Source organism: Jaculus jaculus, chromosome 7, assembly GCF_020740685.1.
Source record: "Jaculus jaculus isolate mJacJac1 chromosome 7, mJacJac1.mat.Y.cur, whole genome shotgun sequence".
Lineage (NCBI taxonomy): Eukaryota > Metazoa > Chordata > Mammalia > Rodentia > Dipodidae > Jaculus > Jaculus jaculus.
This window is the reverse complement of record NC_059108.1, coordinates 79,190,812-79,211,271: the sequence shown is the minus strand read 5'-3', so window position 1 is coordinate 79,211,271 and position 20,460 is coordinate 79,190,812. Positions and strand designations below refer to the sequence as shown.

The 20,460-nt window shown below is 38.5% G+C and overlaps 1 protein-coding gene across 3 annotated transcripts in view; it reads left to right on the top strand.

The window, feature by feature from the left end:
• Prkd1 (protein kinase D1) overlaps positions 1-20,460 on the top strand; it is a 390,066-nt gene that overhangs the window by 80,967 nt on the left and 288,639 nt on the right. The window lies entirely within an intron of this gene.

Here is a 20,460-nt window from a genome sequence, read left to right as displayed (position 1 = left end):
ATGCAAACAAAAAAGAAACAAGAGTAAAACAGAACCTGGATGGTTTCTAGGCCAGAAGAGGAAACATAGCAGACACAGGAGTCCAACTTTATTTCCTATCTTTTACTAGTGAGGTGTTTCTAAGTGAGGGGTAGTGAGAACAGATGCTATGGAGATTGCTAGTTTGTTTTGTCTCTTTATGTAGATGCAGAGATAGTATCAGTGATAACAATGCTATTAATGCCCATGTTCTTTGATTGCCTATGTGTGCTAGCAATTCTATGTATGTTTGTAACAGCATTCACTGCTCAGCAGACTCCTTTGGGCTTTGCAGTAACTTCACTCATAAACAGGCAGTGTGCTGGGAGACAAAGGCCTTTTCCCAAGTTTGTTTAGCTTGTGCATGGAGCTGGAATTCAAACCAAGGTTTCTTTATTCCTAGAAGATTTTTGTTTGTCCTATTATGATCTCAGAAATAAGTGAGTGACGAGTTCTTTAGTAGACTTGCGCTATGCTAAGGCAGAAACACCAAGTAGGGTTATTCTTTTGGTCCATGCCGATGAGTGGGGCTACAGAGAAAGATTGGCAGGGGGCATTCCTAAGTCAACTCACCAGCCTCAGGGATACAACCTGGGCACAGACAAACCTCCACAGGTCTTCGGGGCCCTCTAAGCTTGGGCTCTGTCCTGGGCTTACTAGATCACCCATGCCTTCTCTCTCTCTGCCCCCTCTCCTCCCCTCCCCTCTTCTCTCTTAATTATTTAAAGTAGAAAAATGAACAGTGAGTCAGTACATTAAGCCAGCAGTATCTTGGTCCTTCCCATAATCAGAATTAATAGGGCCTATTGCTATGAATTTTAGAGAAAGTTTTACTTTCATTTATTTGTTTATGAAGATGGAGGGAAGAAAGAGGAAGGGGGAGGCAAAGAGAATGAGAGAGTTTGATTGAATGGGCATACCACTGCAAAGGAACTCCAGATACATGTGCTATTTTGTCCTCTGGCTCTATATCGGCACTGGAATTGAACCTGTGCTGGCTGACTTTTTATGGGCTTACCAGGGCCTCTAGCCACTGCACATGCACTCCATTTATTTGTATTACATTGTGCATCTGGCTTTATGTGGGCATTGGTGAATTGAACTCAGGTCATTAGGTTTTTCAGGGAAGTGCCTTATCCACTGACCCATCTATCCAGCCAGAAAGTTTTATCATTCATATCCTTTAGCTGTTTGCATTTCCTTCATTGGGACACTTAAACTGATTACTTAGTCCATTTAAAAATAACTAATGGTAAATAATGTGGTTTTAATCTTTTTGATCTTCGTTTTTCCTGAGGGATCCTGAGAGCTCATGGTTTGTGGCTATATAGCCAGTTACTCAGGTATTTCAATACATGTCTGCAGCAATATTTTCCAAGTTTTTGAGGGAGCTAAGAAATAGGAAGTATTGCCCACATAGCTATATCTGGATTGTAGAATAATCTGCTTGTCTCAGGGGAAACACTCCTCGTAGCTTTAACATAAGGGTTTAGTTTGGATTTATAGGCTGGCTGCTAGTTTCCTGTTCTGTATTTTTCCAGCTGACGACTTCAGTTTCCTGTGTTCTCCTTGTGATATGAGGTATGGGATGGGGCCACTCTATGGTGTTCCTTCATACAGACACACATGTTCATGAAGCCCAAGCTGAGGTAATACCATGATGATGGATTTGCATATGCTCCATGATATGTCTTGGATGAACAAGGGTGATTCTTCCAAAGCTGTGATTTCTTTGCAGCAGAAAATGTCACCAGTGAAGTTCAAATAGCTCACAAGCAGGAATCTTGAAGTTTTGTGCATGATTCTACCTTTGATAAATATTCCTTTATTTCATGGGCCTTAGTTTCCTAGTCTATAAATTAAAGGTCTTATGAGGATGGTCTGTAAAGCTATTCACATCTCTCATTCTGGTCTCAGTTTTAAATAAAATAGAAATCAGAAAAATTCACTTTAGTACTAAATAAATGAGACTATTTCACCCTTCATCTTGTCAGTTTTTATATCATATACGTTATTAGTATGTTATTGGTACACAAATGTTAATAATGGTTGTCTTATTGTTTTGACCTTTTATTAGTAGGTAATGCCCTTGATAGTTGATACACTTTTTTTAAAATTTTTTTTTAATATTTATTTATTTGAGAGCGACAGAGACAGAGAGAAAGACAGATAGAGGGAGAGAGAGAGAGAGAATGGGTGCACCAGGGCTTCCAGCTTCTGCAAACGAACTCCAGACGCGTGTGCCCCTTTGGGCATCTGGCTAACGTGGGACCTGGGGAACCGAGCCTCGAACCGGGGTCCTTAGGCTTCACAGGTGAGCGCTTAACCACTATGCCATCTCTCCAGCCCAGTTGATTCACTTTTTAAAAAAGTATTTATGTATTTATCTGAGAGAGAGGAGAGGAAGTGTCAGAGACAGAGATGGAGAGACAGAGGTATGAACCTCTTGTCACTGCAAATAAACTCCATATGCATGTGCCACTTTCTGCATTTGGCTTCATGTGGGTACTGGGGAGTCAAACTAAGGCTATTGGGCTTTTAGACTTTGCAAGCAAGCTCCTTAACCATTGAGCCATCTTTGCAGCCTTGATGAACATTTTTGATTGAAAATCTATTGTTCTTCTGTTTTGATTGTTATTTTCATGAGATATCTTTTGTGTCTAATTATATTAAACATACTTGTGATCAAACGTGAGACCTTTGTAGACATAATTAGATCATGTTTCAATCTCTATTTTTTTATTTATTTTTGATACCATATCCACTATGTTGTCCAAGTTGGTCTGGAATTCACTTGGTATTCCAGGTTGGTCTTAAACTTGCAGTGATCTTCCTGTCTCATCTTCCTGAGTTCTAGGGTTATAGACATGTGCAACCATGCCTAGTTTCAATCTATCTAACTTTCTATCTACCTAATCTATCTAATTTTATCTCTATTTTCATGATTCCATTGCCCTTTATTATATGAAAGAGGCACACAAAAGTTTTTTACATATGGATTGAAATAGTTGATTCCATTATGAGACTTACTGGATCTCTTCCTTCAAAACCTGTGGAATCATCTTTCTCTTCATTTCAAAAAAAATTTATTAGGTATGGACATACTCAGTATGTAAACAACACATGTTGGTACCATCCTTACCCTTATTCCTGCCCCCCCCCCCCAAGGGACCCTCCTTGTTGGGAATACCAGTTATTCCTATGGGGGTTGTGGGTCATGCATTGTGGAGTAGCCATCAGTTATGGGGAAGAGGCAATGTCTCTGTACATAATGCACCAACTTATGGCTCTAAGAATCTTTACAACTCCTCTTCCATGAATTTCCCTGATCCGTGTTAGGTTCACTTTTAGGTCTACTTCAGTGATAGGGTCTTAGAAGCCTCTGTGTCTCTGGATCTCTGGTTTGGTAGGAGTTGGGTGTTCTCTGTGTCTATCTCCTTCACCCTTGTGCTGATACCACCAAGAAAGCATCACTCTTGCTGACTTCCCCAGTTCCTCTATGTTGTCAGTTGGGGCCCTGGTGAAATGAGATGGGATGATTTTCTCCTCATGTCCTGCGTCCATCTGAAAAAGAGAAGCAGGTTCTCTAATGGAGAGTGAAGTCAGCACAGGTTAAATGGGATAACCTTTTTTAGATTAAAGAAAATTTAATAGGTATAAGCCCTCTTTTGGCCCAATATTTGTGGGAGCTTGATATTGGAGAGAAAACTTGTTATCTGGATATGAATCTGACTTGTTTCCCAGTTGCAGATATGGGCTTCTTTCCACTGAGCAGATCTGTTAGCCAATCCTAGAGCAGTTAGTTACCCGCCGTGGCTGTGTGCCACTATTGCACTTGGGTGAGCATCACATCAGGTTGTTTGCTGCTGAGTAGCTTAAACCTCGAGTTGCTCAGACGGATGTTGGCAATTTTCCCCTAGTAGCTCATGTAACACCTTCTGGCACTAGATGGGCTAACTATCTGGGGACTGGCTGTCTTCCAGATTCCAGCTAGGTCTCTCCATGCTCCATACTGACACCATATGGTGTCTTTAACAGTAGGGCCTTACCATTAACCTCTGGTGGATAATCAAGTACTCTGACAGATGTCTGTCTTGTTTTGGGAAACCTTGTGGGGCTCTCAGATCAACAGCCCATTGTGGGTATTAACCACATCCTGGTATTGGGAGTTACAGGCCAGCACAAAGGGAAAAGAAAAAAGAAAAAGAAAGAAAATATAAAAGAGAAAGGAAAAAAAGAGAGAGAGAAAGAAAAAAAACAGGAGAAAGTTAAGGTTAGGTTTCATCTCACCCTCTCCAGGGCCCTTTGATTCAGGTGTTCCCTCTAAGGTCCTAATGTGGATTCAAACTTTCAGTCTGTCTTTCAGGATACTAGGATTTTATGGAACCAGTTTGATTTGGGTCCAGTTTTGTGTCTTCCCTTCCCTTACTGTTCCCTTCAGCCCTACCCTCCCTATTGTCCAGTCCTTGAAATACCTGTTAAATATGTCAGCATCTTGGGCTAATGAAGGTTAGTAGCCACAAATAAGTGAGAGCATATGACAATCGTTTTTTCTGTTATTAGGTAAGTTTGCTGAGTATGATCTGTTTCAAGTTCAACCACTTTTTTTCAAATTTCATTGTGTCATTTTTTTCTAACTGCTGAATAGAATTCCGTCATGTAAATATACCACATCTTGGTTATCCATTCGTCCAAGCATGGACATCTGGGTTGATTTCAGTTCTTAGCTATTATGAATTGAGCAGCTATAAACATAGTTGAGAAAATATCCCTGAACTGATGCATGGAGCTTTTAGGATAAATGCTTAGTGAAGGAATAACTGCATCCATTGGTAACTCTATAGTCAACCTTTTGGGGAGCCTCTATATTGCTTATCATAGGGTTTGTACCATGTTACATTCCCACCAACAGTGAATTAGGGGCCCTATTTCTTCACATCCTTGCCAGCATTTGTTTTTATTTGATTTTTTTTTTTAATGTTTGCTATCCTTATTGGGGTAAGGTGTAATCTCATAGTTGTTTTAATTTGCATTTCCATGATGTTTAGGGATGTTGAACATTTTCTTGAATGTGTGTTTGCCATTTGTAATTCTTTCTCTGGAAACTCCATGTTGAGTTGTCTGCCCCACGTTTGGAGTGGGTTGTTTGAGCTTTTATTGTTTAGGTTTTTGAGTTTTTTGTAGAGTCTAGAAACTAGGCCTCTGTCAGTTGTATAGCTGGCAAAATTTTTCTTCTATCCTGTGGGTAGTCTATTGGCTCTGCTTATTGTAGGTTTGTCTATGATAATGCTTTTCACCTTCATGAGATCCCAGTGGTTGAGTGATTAAGTTCCTGAGCTACTGGGATTTTGTTAAGGAAGTCTTTTCCCATCTTTTATTGTGGAAAGTTCCTCCTATTTTTTCTTCCAGGAGTAGTAGAGTTTCCAGTCTTATATTGAGGTCTTTGATCCATTTGGACTTGACTTTTGTGTGGAGAGATATGTGGGTCTAGTTTCATTTTTCTGCATATGACTATCCACTTTGTCCATTACCATTTGTCTACAGTGGTGTCTTTTCTCCAGTGTATATTATTAGGGCCTTTGTCAAAGATCAATTAGATATAGTTACTTGACCTAAAGTCTGGATCCTTGATTTTGTTTCATTGGTTTATAATCCTGGTTTTATGCTATTACCATGCTGTTTTTCTTACTATGGCTTTGTAATACAGCTTTAGATCAGGTATGGTGATGCCTCCAGAGGTGTTTCTTTTGCTAAGGATATGCTTGGATATCTGAGGCCTGCTGCCATTCCATATGAATTGTGAGATTTTCTTTCTATCTCTGTGGAGAGCAATGCTGGGATTTTTATTGGTATTGCATTAAATGTGTATATTGCTTTTGGTAAAATTATCATTTAAGAAATGTTAATTCCTGGGCTGGAGAGATGGCTTAGCGGTTAAGCGCTTGCCTGTGAAGCCTAAGGACCCCGGTTCGAGGCTCGGTTCCCCAGGTCCCACTTTAGCCAGATGAACAAGGGGCGCATGCATCTGGAGTTCATTTGCAGAGGCTGGAAGCCCTGGCGCGCCCACTCTCTCTCCTTCCCTCTATCTGTCTTTGTCTCTGTGTCTGTTGCTCTCAAATAAATAAATAAATAAAAATACTTAAAAAAATGTTAATTCTGCCTATCTGGGAGCATGGGGGATCTTTCATCTTCTCAAGTCCTTCTCAATTTCTTTTTTTAAAATTTATTTATTATTAGATATGGACATATTTTGTATGTAAACATCACATGTTGGTACCATCTTTTCATTCCTCTCTGTTTGTTTTCTGAAGAGGCCTCCCTATTGGGGATGCAGGTCAACCACATGGGTATTGTGGGTCATACATTATGGGGCAGTAGTCAGTTATGGGGGAAAGGCAGTGTTTCTGTGCAAAATGTCCAAACTTGTGGTTCTAACAATCTTCTTGCACCCTCATTCACAAAATTTCCTGAGCCATGCTGGAAGCATTTTAAGTCAATTCCAGTGACGGGCACTTAGGAGCATCTAGATGTCTGGTTTGGTAGGTGTTGAGTGTCCTCAGTGTCTTCTCCATCACCCCTGTGCTGATATCAATGTAAATAAGAGAGCAGTATGCTTGCTTATTTCCCCAATTCCTCTGTGGTTTCAGCTGGGCTGGGGTGGAATGCGCTGGGTGGTTTATCTCCTGAAGTCCAGTTCCCATCTGAAAAAGAGAAGCAGATTCTCCAACAGAGAGTGGAGTCAGCACAAGTTAAATGGGATAACCTTTATTAAGGAGAATTATAATGATTTCAATGCTTTTATCATGTAAGTTTAGTAGGAGATTGACAATGGCAAGCAGAATCATTATCTGGATATGATTCTGATTTGCTTCCCGGTTCCAGATATGGTTTCCTTTCCACTGAGTGGATCTGTTAGCCAATCCAAGAGCAGTTGGTTATCCATCATGGCTGTGTGCCACTAATGCACTTATCATGTTGGATTGTTTGCTTTTGAGTCGCTTGGACTTTGAGTTGCTTGGACAGATGTTGGTCACTTTGCCCTGGTAGCTCATGTAGTGCCTTCCAGCACTAGATGGACTAATTGCCTGAGGACCGGCTGTCCTTTGGTTTCCAATCAGGTCTGTCCGTGGTCCATGCTGACAGCAATTGGTGTCTTCAGCAGTAGGGTCTTACCATTAATCTCTGGTGGGTAATCAGGTGCTCTGACAGAAGTCTGTCTTGTTTGTTTGAGATTTAGTAGGACTCTGATCAACAACTCATTGTGAATATATACCACATCCTGGTACAGGGAATTACTGCCAGTGACAAGGGAAAAGAAAAATGCAAAATCCATAGAAGAAAGAGAAATAGGAAAAATTTGAGGTTAGGTTTCATCTCACTTCTCCAGGACCCTTTGATTCAGGTGTTTCCTCTAAGGTTAGCTTGAGGGTTTCAACACCTTTTAGTCTGATTTTCATGATATAGGATTCTATGGTACCAGTTCATATTGGGTTCATATTTTGTGTCCTCTCCCCCTCCCCCCTTCCCACAAACCCTATCCTTCCTGTTGTCCATGCCTAAAGATGGTGTTCAGTTATGTCAGCAACTTGGGTTGACCTAGGTTAGGAACTGCAGATGAATGAGATCAAGTGACAATTGTGTTCTGTGATTGTGTGAATTCACTTAAAAGGATTTGTTCCATGTTCGACCACTTTTCTACAAATTTCCTTGTGTCATTTTTATGTTACTGCTGAATAGAATTCCATCATGCAGTTATACCACATCTTGGTTATCCATTCATCCAATGATGGGCACCTGGATTGATTCCAGTTTTTAGCTATTATGAGTTGAGCAGCCATAAACATGTTTGAGTAAATATCTCTGTACTGAGATGTGGAGCTTTTAGGGTAAATGCCAGTTAGGGAATAACAGGATCTGCTGTTTACTTACATTCTTGTTTTTTTTTTTTTTTTCAGGAATCTCTAAATGGTTTCCACAGTGGTTGTATCAGCTTACATCCCTCCAAGAGTAAATAAGGGTTCCTATTTCTCCATAGCCAGGCCAAAAATTGTTTAAATTGATTTTTTAATGTTTGCTATCCTTACTGGGATAAGGTGGAATCTTATAGTTGTAATTTGCATTTCCTTAAAGGTTTGGGATGTTGAACATTTTCTTAAGTTTGTGATAGTCATTTGTAATTCTTCCTCTGAGAACTCCCTATTTAGTTCTCTGCCCCACTTATGGAATGGGTTGTTTGAGTTTTTTTATTATTTTGTTTTTTTGAGTTCTTTGTAGATTCTAGATATTAGGCTTTTGTCAGTAGTATAGCTGGAAATATTTCCTCCCATTTAGTGGGTAATCTATTTGCTCTGCTTAAGGTATGTTTATCTGTGTAAAAGCTGTTTAGCTTCATGAGATACCATTGGTTGAGTGCTTGTTTAATTTCCTTGGCTACTGGGGATTTGTTCAGGAAGTCTTTTCCCAATCATATATCGTCAAGTGTGCTTCCTCTTATTTTCTTCCAGTAGTTGCAGAGTTTAAGGTCTTATATTGAGATCTTTAATACAATTGAACTTGATTTTTTTGTATGGTTAAAGGAGTGGGTCTTATTTCATTTTTCTATATACTGTCCTCCAATTTATCCAGCACCATTTGTTGAAGATGCTGTTTTTTTTTTTTTTTTTCTCCAGTCTACATTACTGCCACCTTTGTCAAAAATCAAGCAGCTGTAGTTGCTTGCCCTAAAGTCTGGGTCTTCAATTCTGTTCCATTGGTCAATGTTTCTGTGTTTATTCCAGTACCATGCTGCGTTTGTCACTATGGCTTTGTAATATAGCTTTAGATAGGGTATGGTGATATGTTTCTTGTCCTGAGGCTATCTATGGACATCTGAGGCCATCTCCTATTCCATATGAATTTTGAGAACATTTTTTCAGTCTCAGTGAAAAATGATGCTGGTATTTTTGTTGGTATTTCATTAAATCTATATGATGCTTTTTGTAGAATTGCCATTTTCACAATATTGATTCTACTTATCCAGGAACATGGGAGGGCCTTCCACCTTCTTAAATTTTCCTCTATTTCTTTCTTAAGTATTTTTATGTTTTGATTATATAGTTCCTTCACATCCTTTGTTAGTATTATTCCAAGGTATTCATTTTTTTTGTTACTGAAAATTGCACAGTCTCACTGATTTCTTTCTCTGTATATTTGTCCTTTGCATCCATGGATGTGATAGGTTTGTTGAGGAGATTAATATGCTCTGAGTTTAGTTTGGATAGGTGGTATGTATCTAAGAATTTATCCACATCTTCCAGATTATTCAATTTTGTGGAGTAGAAGTTTTGTTTGAGGTATTCCCTGATGATTCTTCCAATTTTATTGATGTCTATAGAGATCTCTCCTTTGTTATGTATGATTTTGTTGATTTGAGACTTCTCTTTTTTTATGCTTGATCACTTTGGTCAGGGATTTGCCAATCTTGTTTATTTTTTCAAAGAACCAGCTCTCCGTTTCATTGATTTTAAAAATTGTATTCCTAGTTTTCAATTCATTAATTTCTGCTCTAATCTTGATTACTTCTTTCCATCTGGAGCTCTTTGGTTTGTGTTCTTCTTCTTTTACCAGTGCCTGTAAGTGGACAGTGAGCTTGTTGATTTGTGATCTGTCTGCCTTTATAATGAAAGCCTTTAGGGGTATGACTTTCCCCCTTTTGACTGCCTTCATTGAGTTCCCTAAGTTTTGATAGGTTGTGTTTTCATTATCATTCCAATACAGGTATTTTACAGTTTCTTTTTTTGTTTTCTTCCATGACCCATTTGTTGTTTAAAAGTGTGTTCTTTAGTCTCCAGTAGGTGATGGAGTTTTTGATGTGTTTCTTGTTGTGAATTTCTAGCTTTAAAGCATTGTTTTCTGACATGATATAGGAAGTTATTCAATTTTCCTGACTTTAGAAGAGAATGCTTTATCGCCTAATATATGGTCAATTTTTTTAGAAGGTTCCATGGGCTGCTGAGAAGGATGTGTTCTGTAGAGTTGAGGTGGCAAGTTCTGTAGGTATCCTTTAGGTCTAGTAGATTGATGATGTTGTTGATCTCTATTGTTTCCCTATGGATTTTCTGCTTGGATGATCTGTCTATTGATGATAGTGGAGTATTGAAGTCTCCAACTATGAAGATGTTGGTGTTAATTTCTGTTTTATTGTTGAGTAGATTTTGTTTTATAAACTGTGGTGTCCTTGTGTTTGGGGCATATATACTTATGACTGTGATATGCTCATGTTGGATCATTTCCTTGATGAGTAAGAAGTGACCATCTTTGTCTGTTTTTTATTACATTTAGTTTGGAGTCTATTTCATCAGATATTAATACAGCAACACTCACTTGTTTTTTATTTCCATTTTCTTGGAATATCATTTTCTAATATTTCCCCCTGAGGAGGTGTTTATCTGTAATGGTGAGGTGGGTTTCTTGAAGACAGCAAGTAGGAGGGTCCAGTTTTTTGATCCAATCTAATAGCCTGTGTCTTTTAATGGATCAGTTAAGATCATTAGTATTTAAGATTATTATTGTGAGGTTTGAATTAATCCTTACTATGATGAGGTGTTTTATGAGGTCTGGTGCTTACTTGTGTTATGTACTGTTTTGAGCCTGTTTTATTTTGGTTTTTGTGATCTTTTTCTTGTTGGCTCCTGAGATTTTTTGTTTGACTGTTACACGTGGACTATTCCCTCAAGTATTCTCTGTAGGTTTGGCTTTGTCTTCATGTAATCCCAGAGTTGACTTTTTCCATGGGAAGTTTTTCTTTTTCTATTATGAGGGATGCTTTTGTTGGGTAAATAGCTTGGGTTGGAAACGTAGTTTTTCAGACTTTGAAGCGTTCCATTCTAGGCCCTTCTGGCTTTCAGGATTTACATTGAGAAATCTGATGTTATTCTAATGGGCTTCCCTTTTTTGTATGTTATGAAGTGCTTCTTTCTTGCTGCTTTTAACACTGTCTTTGTTTACATTGTTAAGGGTTTTAATATGATGTGTTTTGGAGTATTTCTTCTTTGGTTCTGACTGTTTGGTGTTCTGTGGGCTTCATGTATCTGGATGGGCCTCTTTTTTTTTTTTTTTTTGCAAGATTTGGAATTTTTCTTCAATAGTTTTGTTGAGTATATTTTCTATGCCTCTGGTCTGGATTTCCTCTCCTGGTGGTATGCCCATGATCTGGATGTTTGGTCATTTTAGAGTGTTTCACAGTTCCCTCATATTCTGTTTACTTCATTTTTGAACTTAAATTTTTTGCCCTCCCAATCAATTTCTTCTGTCATATCTTCTAGGTGCGAGGTTCTGTCTTCCACATGAGTAACTCTGTTGGTGAGTGGTTCTAGAGAGGTTTTCATGACTTCTGTTTTTGTTTTCTATTGTGATGTTTTGTATAGTGACCATCTCTTTTTAGACGTATGATTTCAATTTGAATTCTGATTTTCTTGATGCTTCTTATAGTTCATTCTTGCATTTGATCAAGTGTTCATTAAGCTTAATCAGCTAGTTGTTGAGGTCTTCTCTTACTTGACTTACCTTCAATTTTTTTATATCTCTTTGGAGGGTTCTAACATTTTCTTCCATCATGTTCAGCCTACTATCAAAAGCTCAGTGCTCTAGGAGAAGATTCTGTTCAATTTTATTGATATGTTTGTTGGTTCTTTGATAGTTTGATTCAAGTTCATTTTTTCATCTTTTTTTTTTTGTATCAGGATGTCATTGGTTGTTGTGTTTTCCTTTTGGGAATGAATTTCTGTTGATTTCTGTATGATTTCATTGGAGGCTTCTATAGTTGCACTAGCCGTCCTTGGTGGAGATCTCTCAGTAATATGAATTTCATTGTTTATTTTTATTTTTTGCATTGTTGTGTACCCATCTTAGGAAGGCTCTTTATTTTATTGAGCAGCAAGCAAGTTTGTGTTTTTTTGGCCCATTTCACCCTCCTACTCAGATGAATAGGGATGCTGTCATAGTGTCCAGAGCAAAGGGCCTGATTCCACAGCTCATACAGGGGTCAGGCTTCCCTGATCAATGCACAATGGGACCTACCAGGACCAGGCAACTAGGAGGAGTAAAAGAACAGAGATCTGGACTACTTCATGGTGAGCCCTCCAGGACATGGACCAGTGCAGGTAGCCTAGACTGGGGAAGTAGAAGGTGCCCATTCACTGACCAGGCAGGGAACTCAGACCCAGGCTGTTCGAGAGGTTCAGAAGTCAGAAATGGGTCAGCCTACTCACTCCAGACTGCTGCACTTGCCCTCATACTGATTCTGCAGGGAAACCAGACCGGTATAGTAGGAGGGGGCAGAAATGGGTCAGCCCTACTCACTTCATACTGCAGAGCCTCCCCTCACGTTGACTGTGCAGGGAACTCACACCTGGGTGGTGGGAGGGGCAAGAAATGGGTCAGCCCTACTCACTTCATACTGCAGAGCCTCCCCTCACACTGACTGTGCAGGGAACTCACACCTGGGTGGTGGGAGGGGCAAGAAATGGGTCAGCCCTACTCACTTCATACTGCAGAGCGTCCCCTCATGTTGACTGTGCAGGGAACTCACACCTGGGTAGTGGGAGGGGCAAGAAATGGGTCAGCCCTACTCACTTCATACTGCAGAGCCTCCCCTCACACTGACTGTGCAGGGAACTCACACCTGGGTGGTGGGAGGGGCAAGAAATGGGTCAGCCCTACTCACTTCATACTGCAGAGCCTCCCCTCACGTTGACTGTGCAGGAACTCACACCTGGGTGGTGGGAGGGGCAAGAAGTGGGTCAGCCCTACTCATTCCAGACTGCAGTGCCCGCCCACACACCGAATGCACAGGATTCTCCCTCAATTTCTTTCTTGAGTGTTTTCAGGTTTTTATTATATAAGTCTTTCACATTCTTGGTTAGTGACCTGTGGGATACTCTTAAACCTCCTAACACTTGGATCATAGGTATACCAGAAGGGGAAGAAATTAATTTCAAATTTTTATTTGGAATTTTATTACATAAGCAGACTTTAATTTAGTCATGTTCTCACCAAGTTATCCATTTTTGTCCCTTCTACTTTAACCTTATTCCACTGAGGGCACTCCTCTTTGTAGGTCATCCTTTCTCTGTTTTGTTCTCTCATTTATTTTGTCCCTCTCTATCTTTTATGTCAAAATGTCCATACATTCAGAACCATGGAGGTCTTGTTGGGAGGGATTTTTGCAGTGCACACCCTAGTCTACTGATGATGTCCTCTGGCTCTCTCAGACTATGCTCATGTTCTTTATTCCTTTTGTTATGCTCCTCAGAATTGATATTTTCATTCTTCAGATTTATTGACTCTCTTGCTCTAATCTTTGTTTTATAAAAAGCATTCTATATCATTATTACTATTTCCATTTTGTGCATAGATTGTTTCCTTGTATTTCACTCTTTAATTTATTGAGTATCTTGATAATTCCTTCAAAGACTTTATTTACTACATTTGCCATCTGGTCATTTTCAGGGGCAATTTCTCTTAATTTATTTTTTCCCCTCTCAATGGACTATGTCTTCTTGTTTCTTTGTATGCTTTGTGATAGTTTTGTTGAATTCTGTTATTTGAATTTAACTGTGGGGTAGCACTGGAAATTAGATTCTTACCTATGCTTTTATTATTGTTCCTAGTTATTATTTTTTGATAGTTAGATTCTGTCTGTGCCAAAGATCAGGGTGAGGTATGAATGCAAGATATGGTCTAGTCTCTTTGGAGCTTATACCTGTCTCTAGATGTAAATGGTCACTTTCAGATTTCCCCCATATATGCAGTTGTACTTGATACGCTTGTTTTTATTGTGTGACCCTCAAAGAGGGAGAATTAAGAAGAAGCAATGAAGGGAAAAGGAAAGGAGTCCTAGCCCTTTAAGTGCACTAGATGTCACTTCAGCTGGTGGAGGAGACTTTCAACAATGAGTAGTGATGCAGCAGTGGCAACTCACCTCATTACTCTTGCTGATTGGAAGCTGCAGCTAATGACCAGATCCCTGTTCCTTTTCAGAACAGTGTCTTCTCTGACCAGTTTGTCTCCTGAAAGACATGTGCAAGGCACTGCATGAACATGTACATAGCTGTTTAATTGCTGAGGATTGGGAATGAGTAATTGGTCTTGTTTTAAGAGTTGAACTTGACTAGAATTAATAACACTCAACCAATAACCATTCAAGCCTTTTCCTAGAAGATATAAGTCTTCCAAAGTTTACAGAATGCCATCATAGGAAAACTAGGCTTCCTCTGCCAGTGTGATTATTTTCTATGAGGAAAAGTTTTCAGGATCTTCCTACACTACCATTATGCCAGAATATTAGAACTTGTATATTTTTTTAAAGTAGAAAGAGGTGATCAAGAACAATTTATTGCTTAGCAGGCATGTGTAACCATTTCCCATAGTTACATGATGCTATCACTTCTCTGTTTCTATAATATTAATACTTGAGACACATGCAATTGAATTATCAAAAAAATCCCCCCACCCAAACTCATAATGTTTTAAAGTTAGTTTACTCTTTTGTTTTGGGCCACATTCATAGCTGCCTCTGGTGGAACAGAGTACCTTGGCCTGCAAGTTGGGAATGCCTGAACTATCCTCTGCTGCTTCAAAAACTTTCTGGAATGGCAGTGGAAGCATGTCTCCTAAAATGGTCAACTGAATATTCAGAGGACTGTGCTGTTTGTTTAATACAGTTTAAAGATAACTGAACCCTCTTGCTATATTGCATGGTATATTTGAGCCATGTTCTGAAAAGAATAGAACATTTAGGGATGGAGGGATGGCTTTGTGGTTAAGGCAGTTGCCCGAACAGCTAAAGGACCCAGGTTTGATTCCCCAGGACCCACTTAAGCCAGATGCACAGGGTGGTGCATGCTTCTGGAGTTCGTTTACATTGGATGAAAGCCCTGGCATACTCATTCCCTCTTTCTCTATCTTCCCCTCTCTTTCTCAAATATAAATAAAAAAATGTAAAAAGGAATAGAACATTTAAATATTCTTGAGCTTATAAATAAGCCTAAGAAACTGGTTTATAGTAGTGATTGTTTATTGTATTTGTTTTTGCCTTTGTTTAAATTCTTTTTTGTGCTTGATAGTTAATGTTGTCAGTGAATCTGAATTTGACATCTTTGTGAACTTAGTTGTTATGTTTAAGGAAAGAAATATAGATTCTTGTTATTGTTGACTGACATACCTAATATCACATTTTCTTTACCAGTTTTATTTTTCCTTGCAGCACATATCATGTATAGTGGTATTTTATATTAAATTTCCTGGTACTATAAAATGTAAGTTCTGTCATGGGTTACATTATTTCTATTTATGTTCCTGGAGCCAAAAAGGATACCTGACATTAATAAATGTTGATTATAGTTTGATCATGCATAAATACAGTCAGAAACTCTCAACCATTACATGCTGAAAATATGAATTCTTATTGGTTTAATATATACCACATTAGGATATTTACTTAACATTAAGCTATTTTATTTAACATTATATATAAAATCAAATCATATCTTATATAATATCAATATTACATAAGGAAGAATAACATTTATCTGTTATTAAATAGATCCATCAACATTCTGTTCTATATAATCCAGGTTTAAAAAAATATTTTTATTTATTTATTTGAAAGAGTAAAAGAGGGAGGGCAGAGAGAGTGAGTGAGTTAAACAGAGAATGGGCATACCATGGCCCCCAGCTAGGGCATGTGAATTCCAGCTGCTGCACATGAACTCCAGACACATGTGGCACTTTGTTCAGCTGACTTATGTGGGTACTGGGGAATTGAACTTAAGTCCTTTGGCTTTGCAGGCAAGCTCCTTAACCACTAAGCTGCCTCTCCAACCCTGTATTACAAATTTTAAGAAAAATAATGAATCTGTAATAGGCATGGTTTCTAACACATTTTTTACCTCATCAAATATTTATCAACAATACAGAAACGATTTATTTTGGTAGTATTTCTTTTCCTCAACTTTTGATTTTTATTATTATTTTGTGGATATTGGTGTATTCTTGCGTGTGCGTGTTTGTGTACGCACTTGTTCTTGTGTGTACAGGTACATTTGTGTATGGAGGCCAGTGGACAGTCTTGGTTGTCATTCTTTCAATTTCATCTGTTATTCCACTATTTCTAGATAACAATTGCTTTCCTTCTTCCAGTATTTACCTGCCTTTTGGTTCCTGTTACACATACAAGTATATACCATATCCACAGGTTCATACAAAACAGAAGCTGAACTGTTTATAGTGCACTGTACTGTATTTGTATATTTTTAGCTCGATGATACATCATTATTTTCATTTCTTAAATTAAGTACTTCTCTACTTAACACATTGTTATTTGTTCCAGTAGGGGAATTTTTAATTTTTAAATTATGAGATATGATCCATTTCTATAGCCAGACTGGATCTACCTGTATAACCCAGGCTGACCTCAAACTCATGATGTTCTCTCTGTTTCAGCCTCCTAAATGCTGGCATTATAGGCATGTACCACCAGGCCTATCATTGTGTTCTTTTAAAAATCTTTCCAAGAGACATATTTATTCATACTTTCATAGGATATGTATTACCTTAAGCACTATTTGTATAGCACAGATGATTTACTTTCTGTCTTCTGAATATCTACTCTCTGAAAGTGCTTCTCTCTTCTTTGGTCCCCTATACCTGTCTCTGCTATAGCACTTGATGGTCCTGTTACATTACTTTTTTTCCCATGCTTCCCTCATTTGTGGGTATAGATTTGTATGTGGTTATGACTGAGTTCTTGGTTCACTCAGTTGTCCCAGACTTTCCACATGATAGCTTTGTTACTTCTCTAAGTTTGACTTTCCTTACTTGTAAAATCAGTACACTTCCATGGTTCATATTTGAAGGATAATTGAAATAATGGTATTAAGTGTTATTTAATGTAGTACTAGACCCAAGGTTGACACCTAAGGAATGAACAGCCATTCAAGTCTTTGTTCACATGTCACTGGTCAGCAAGTCTGTCCTGAAGCTTTATGTTAGTTTGCAAAGAAATCTCATCTTTCATTCTTAGTCCTCTGTTCTCTGTGTCACAGTCAGCTTCAGTTGCTGGGATGAACCTCCAGACCGGACACAGTTATGGGAGGAAGGGACTTTATTTGAAGCTTATAGATCCAGAGGAAGTTCTTTAATGGCAGAAGAAGTTGACCCTCTTTCACAAGTTCATGCAGAAAGAAAATACCACCACCAACACCACAATATGCAAGCACATTCCAAGAACCCAGGCAGAGCTCAAGCACTCTGCCCCCATACACACTTTAGGACTCGAACCTAGCATCCATCCACAGTGAAATCTCTTCTGGCCAAGAAGCTGGAAATCCAACAAACTTTAATAAAACTGAATCCATTGGAGGGGGGCATCCATTTCTGGACAGGTGCCAGAGGTCTTTGAGGACCTCTGTCATGGACCTCTGTCTTGTATCTTCTGTTGTCATTGGCTGGTGGGTGGCTATCTTCTTTCTTTACTTATACTTATCCTTTCCTTTTGTTTCTGTGTAATGGCCTCATCTTCTAAGGACAGCAGTTGGATTGCATTAGGACCAGAAAAACCTCATTTACTTTAATTACCTCTTTAAAAGTCCTGTCTCTAAACATAGTCACATTCTGAGGTATTGGGAGTTAGGAAACCAGCATGTGAATCTGGGGCATGGGTATGCAGGTTAGTTGAGAACACCCTCAGTTCCTCTCACCTGTTCTGTAAGCTAGCTGGTGTGACCATTTGCTGCATTTCCCACTTCACATTTTTATGATCTATTTGATGACTTCCTATTGCAAGCTTTGACTTGGCCTGTCATCTTGGCCTCCTTGCGACCTTCCACTCAGAACCTACTGATATGCTCCATTTGATTCTCAGCTCTTTCTGAAAATGGAGTTCACAGGAAAAACTGTATAAGTACTGTTCTAACAGTGCTGTGGACATGCTGGTTCAGTATGGTACTGGAAGAAAATGTGGGCCAAGGATGTGCAACCACTATACAAAAGAGTGCCATTTTATTACACATAAAAGGAATAATTTTCTTGGGCAATATTAAAATTTGGCTATTGTACATGGCCAAGTAGCAAAGCCTCTAGATAGCTAAACTAAACAAACAAAATTGCAACTGGCAAATCCATGGTGGGAATAAATGAGTTTTTAACACACTTTGCCCTGTAATTGGTAGATCAAGCCTATGTTTTCACACATTAGTACATATAACAGTTACTTGGAAAATTTGCTAAAACAGATTGCAGAGACCAATCGTTATTTCAGGGTTTCTGCTTTTGATGCTTTGGGGTAAGGATTGCGGAGTTCCACTTTGGTTCTGATGCTGCTGTTTTGGGAATCAAACACTGGGTCCACAACCCAAAATGAAAAATTAGTAAGGACATAGATAACCTTGAGAACAGTTAGCAAGTGATCACACAGGCCTGTGTACATCCTTGCACTGAATAAATAGATAATAAATTATATTATTTTGCAAGAAGTGCTTGCCGGATGGACCAAGTACTGTGACATAAAGCCAACTGAACATGAGATCACTTCTCAACTAAATTAGAAACTAATAATTAAAAATCTCTGGTATATTTAGAAATTATTTTAACAAAACACTATACTGAATCTTCAATTGTAATAGTAATGTACATGTGGTACAAGGGGCTGAATATACAATCTGGTGTATGGGAGGCAACTGCCCTGCCACCAAGGTACAACCTCAGCCCCACTACCTGCAGATTTTAATTAACTGAAGCCCACATGGTACATTGTTAAGAATGTACAGATTAGAGTAGTGGTTACATGGATGTTGGTTTTAATTCTACTCTGCAATTTTCTCTGAAGCATCTTTATTGGAGAAGATAAGCTATTTAGGAATTTATAATCATGTATGCAAAACTTTTAAGGGAGGGTAAAATAGAGAAATTTTCTTATATTTGAGGGCTCAGAAAATTTGCCACCCATGAAAATTGTGTGGAAGAATTGTACAACCACAAAAGCATCAGAATCCATTTCACTTTGCAAAGTATTCTTTGGACTCCTTCTGAGGTCCACTGTTTGAATTCAAATGAAATTTTGTGTTTTGTCATTTTGTATTCTGCTGAGAAATGCATATGCCTTTTAAAAGTCCATAGCAGCGAGGAAACAGTTTCCTGATGAGGTAAATTTGGCATATCCAAAATGAATCAGAATCCTTGAGGCTTGTCATTCAGTCAGGCTTTCTTAAATATCAATGTATACTATGTGAAAAAATAGTAGTATTTGGCAAAACTGAGTCTTATTGACTTAGAATCAGTGTTTTAGGTACTGATTATTCATATGAATTACCATTACTACATTTATTACTATACTTAATGATGATACTATACATTTGATCTTACTTATGTAAGTTTTAGGTATAAAATGTCAACATTATACCAAATTTATACCTGACAAAGCTATAGATTTTAAGTAACCATTACAAATAAATCATTTGTACTACTGTATTTCATCATAATTTATTTTTCTTGAAAGTAGGTGCTGAGCTGCTCAAGATTTTATAGTAATTAATTTGATTATCTACTTTTGGTGTTAAATGTTACACCTATCTATATAAATGTAAGAAAGTGGAATGAACATTCTGAGTGTTAAGAGCTCATTTTTTTTATTAGAAAATATTTGATTCAAAATGCATGATTAGCCAGAGATGGTGGTGCAGGCCTGTAATCTTAGCTGCTCAGGAGACTGAGGCAGAATTTGAGGTTCAAGGCCTGCTACAGAATGAATTCAAGGCAAGACTGAGTAGCTTAAGGAGACCTTGTCTAAAAGTTTAAAAAGAAATAAAAGGAGGACTGGGAATAAAGCTCAATGGCAGATTTCTTGGCTAGCATGTACAAAGCCTTAGGTTCATTTCCCAGCATCCTCCCCCGACCTGCCATATATGCACATATGTATTATGAATCTAGTCCCATCTTTTTGGTGTTGGTCGTCCATGATCTTCACACTACCCAAAGCAAGATAAGCAAAATTTGTGGATTTTACTTTATTTTTTGTTTGCCTCTTAGTTTTAGAAATAATTTAGAGTTCTTTAAAACTGAATACTATGAGAAAGATAAATATTTAATTGCCTTACATTTCTTTTGTAGTTACATATTTTTGAGAGGATCTAACTGTATAGCGCAGGCTGTCTTTGAACATGTGATCCTCTTGCCTCAGCCTCCTGAGTGCTCATGATGGGCATGCACCACCATATCTTGGCTTCATTAAAAGGCTTAATACATGGGCTGGAGAGATGGCTTAGCGGTTAAGCGCTTGCCTGTGAAGCCTAAGGACCCCGGTTCGAGGCTCAGTTCCCCAGGTCCCACGTTAGCCAGATGCACAAGGGGGCGCCAGATGCACAAGGGGGCGCATGCGTCTGGAGTTCGTTTGCAGAGGCTGGAAGC